Source organism: Orycteropus afer, unplaced genomic scaffold (genome assembly GCF_000298275.1).
Source record: "Orycteropus afer afer isolate SDZICR_OR568_19922 unplaced genomic scaffold, OryAfe1.0 scaffold00020, whole genome shotgun sequence".
In the NCBI taxonomy this organism is placed as follows: domain Eukaryota; kingdom Metazoa; phylum Chordata; class Mammalia; order Tubulidentata; family Orycteropodidae; genus Orycteropus; species Orycteropus afer.
In genome coordinates this window covers 13,662,648-13,666,753 of record NW_006921607.1, presented here as the reverse complement: position 1 = coordinate 13,666,753, position 4,106 = coordinate 13,662,648, and the positions used below count along the sequence as shown (strand labels likewise).

The following is a 4,106-nucleotide window of genomic DNA, read 5'->3' as shown; positions in this document are numbered from 1 at the left end:
AGCCAAGCTTCTCTTGTTTTCATCCTGGTATTAGAAGAGAAATTAGTGGGGACAGAAATGCTAGATGGCTTATGCCAGAATTTTCCCTAGAGTGTTTATCCTTAATACAAATGTTATTACAGTTTTGCTTAAAAGGCCTGCATTTCACTAATTTTCTTATTTTTCATGTTGAAAATATATCCAAACTTTCTACCTCTTTATTGAAATAAGTTCAGTCCCTGACACTATGCTACTTCCTTTTTTCTCTGTTTAGCCAATAAAGTCATGTAACTTCTGGCCATCACTGACTATTATTCTGGTAACAACAATGCATTGTTCTTCCTTTTATATTCCTCACCTTCTAACTTTGGCTGCAATTAAAGAATGAAAACGTTTCATATGATTCCCCTTGTATCTCTTTAGGCCCTTAGCATGTTCTTTGCTAAGGAGGATTGCTAATACAGGAATTCTTAACCTTGGTACCATTGGAGTCTGTGAACATCCTGAAGTTGTATGTAGAATTTTGTGTTACACATTTTTCTGAGGACTGTCCATAGATTTTCTTAAATCAACTTTATTGAAGTTTTATTTATATACAGTAAAGTTAATCCAATTTAAATGTACACTTCAATGAATTTTGACAAATATATATGCCATGGGTCCCTAGCCTTTTTTTCATATTCTCAAAGGAATTTGAAGAGATAAAGAATTAGAAAATGACATTGGTAGAGAAAAACCACTTAGTGATTAGACTAGGAACATAATTCTATGGTATAAAAATGGCATGCTGAGGGTATCTGACCTCTCTAACTTCATGAGGGGGCAGGTCACCGTCAGCCCAAGGCTAGTTCCTATGGGGTAGAGGCCAGACATGCCTCCACCCTTCAACCTTTTTACCAGTTCTGACACCAGCTGTCCCTCACACATACTGTCAAATTCACTGCTGGGTTCAGTAATTTGTTGCAATGGCCACACACAATTCACAGACAGTATTCAAGATTTTAGGGTTTATTAGGGGAGTAACTGGTTACAATTCAGGATCTTCTCAGCTGTGCCCATAGCAGGCTTCTCCTTGGCCCTTGGCTTCTTAGCCCTTGTCCCCTCAGCCTCTTGGCCTCAAAGCCTGGCTTCTGCCCTATTTGGCCAAGTGTTACAAAGCTCTTTAGCTCCTCCAGTAAATGCCCGGGAGCACCGTGTTCCACCAGTAAGCCTTAGCCTGAAGGCACTCAACTCTCTTCCATGGGTCATGGCTCTGAGAGCCTAGCTCCATCAAATCTCCAGAGGTATCCCACTCTGCCAGCAAGCTTCCTGCCCAAAGGTGGGCCAGGAAACCTACTGTGCCATCTCCTGCCAGTGTCCTGGTTCTGCTATCTCTGCTGCTGCTTCTCACTGTCTTTTGCCATGTCTCACTATCTCTGGTGTTCCAGCTCTCTGACTCTTGTGTCTAGGAGGTTCCCAGTGCAGAGACCTTGAGTCCAAAGGACACACATTACTTCCATCTCCTCTTGGTGGTAGGCAAGTCCCCCCTTTCTGCCTCTGGGATGGGTCGTTTTAAGTCTAGTGGTATTGCAAAACTGGCTGACTCCCTCATTAGGGTTCCACATACCTTATTTGCATAGTCTCACCCTCACAAGGGTGCTATACACCTTATTTACATTAGCAAGTTATCCAATCCCCTTAAAACCAACCAAAACCAAACTCACTGTCGTCGAGTTGGATCCGACTCATAGTGACCCCTCCTTGGGTTTCCAAAGCGGTATCTCTACAGAAGTAGATTGCCCAACCTTCTTTCTGAGGAGTGGCTGGTGGGTTTGAACTGCCAGACTTCTGGTTAGCAGTCAAACTAAGGCTAGGGACTACTCCACCAGAGCTTCTTCCAATCTCCTTGGTGGGCCACAAATACCTCATATGCATGGTACCACCCAATCATTTGGTAGGGCTTGCAAGAGCAGGGTGAGAAAGGCCATATAAAAGCAATCCATCATACCATCTCCATTGTCCTTTCTTTGGTCTTAATATTACTAAATTTGGAATTTTTAAAAAATATATTTTATGAATATAATATATGCTCAGAATAGAAAATTTTAAAAATAATTTTTATTAATTTATTTTTTATTTTTTAAAATTTATTTTTGCAGTGTAAAATAATTTTTAAAAGTAAAAGAAAGAAAATTTATTAACTTACATCCAGAGATAGCCACTGTTGACCTTTTTATTTATTTCTTCACACTTTTTTTGTTCGTGAGTATGTTGGAGCAGGAATTTATACTTGAGTCTCTTCCGGTATGTTCTCTACATAGCCAGAGTTATTTTCTTGGAATCTTTGTCACTCTTTTGATCCAGTGATTCTTACTGTTCTCAAAATGCAAGGCCTTGTATGATCTACCTTCTGCCTCTCTGTCCCTCTCTATGCCTGCCCTTACATTCCTCACCACATAAAGCTCTTCCTGCCTCATGGAATTGGTCTACTTGGAATGACCTTCCCCAAGTTTTCACCTAGTTAGCCCTCCTCATTCTCTGCTCAGCTCAAATGTCTCCACCTCAAAAAGGACTTTGCTTGCCACAAATAGCACTACCTTTAGTCTTTATTTCATCACTCTCTTCTTCCTAGGTTTATAGGATTAGAAATGCTCTTTCTTGCTTGATTACTTTTTTTCTTTTCATAGTTCAATGACTACAGTGTTTACTTGCACTACAGTGTTTACTTGTTTACTGCAGTGTTTATTAGTAAATCTTGGTGCTATTTTTTATTCTTTCATGTAAAAACTGAACTAATTTGTCCCTATTTCCACAGTCCTTTGTATTTATTTATTTATTTTTCCTTCACCCAAGTTAATATGTGTCTACCCTTAGTTGGTGGTTTACCCTTCCTTCCCCACCGACCCCTGGTAACTAGCAAAGACTATTTCTTTTTTTCTGAAACCTTTTTCTTGACTTTTTACTATGGTGATCTCATACAATATTTGTTCATTTGTGATTGACTAATTTTGCTCAGCATAATGGCCTCTAAGTCCATCCATGTTATGAGATGTTTTGCAGATTCATCATTGTTCTTTAATCTTGAGTAATATTTCATTGTGTGTATGTAATATAGTTTGTTGATCCATTTCTTCATTTATGGGCATTTGGGTTGTTTCCAACTTTTTGCTGCTGTGAATAGTGCTGTGTTGAGCATCGATGTGCATATAACTATTCATGTCATGGCTCTTATTTCTCTAGGATATAAGCCTAATAGTAGGATTGCTGGATCATATATATATATTTTGTGTTTGTTTTGTTTTATTGTGATTTGGGTGAAAGTTTACAGAGCAGTTCACACACACTGTCTCATGACATTGACTATAATTTACCACGATGCAACAGCTCCCCTCACACTTCCTCCCCATAGTTACCTCTTCCCTGTGTCCTTCCCTCCATACACTCCTGCCCCTTGAGCTGTCTCCCTGTGTGTATGCAGCCCTTCTATTCTCCCATGACTGTTCTCTCCAAGGAGTGTATCTACCTAATGTAAATGTTCACCTCATATGCCTGTCTTTAGTTTGACTGGAAACCACAGGAATGGGTTCAATTCCAGAGCTGAAGGGCAGCTAGGGGACATAGTCTCAGTGGTTCCATCAGGCTCTATCAGACCAGCAAACCTTGTCCCCCCTCCTTTTTTTACCAAATGATTTTGAGTTTTGTTCCATATTGTTCTCTCACTCTATCCAGGATCTCTTACATAGGTCCCCCTCCAAGTGGTTGACAGTGGTAGCTGGGCACCATCTAGTTCTTCTGGCCTCATAGTCGTATAGGCTGAGGATCATATGCATGGTGTACCAGTCAGTTGGACAAATTGTTTTCTTCATTCTTCTTTGCTCTGGACAAGGAGAGACCCATCATTGCATCTAGATGGCCGCTTTCAAGCTTTTAAGATCCCAGTCCCTGCTCACCAAAGTAGGATGTGGAACAATGTTTTGTGTAGTATGTTATGTCAATTGAGCTTGATGTCCCCTGTGACTGTGGTCCCAAGCCCACAGGTCCAACTACTAGCTCCCTTTGGGTAGCTGGCTGTGGCCAAGAAGTGACTACAACCTTGTCCCTTGTCAGCTTTACTATATACCTGGGAATTCTTACAGAACATACCAATA

At 40.5% G+C, this 4,106-nt stretch overlaps 1 protein-coding gene across 1 annotated transcript in view; it reads left to right on the top strand.

Moving 5' to 3' along the window:
- Positions 1-4,106, top strand: part of MROH8 (maestro heat like repeat family member 8) — a 116,583-nt gene that overhangs the window by 69,175 nt on the left and 43,302 nt on the right. The gene's annotated exons all lie outside the window — the stretch shown is intronic.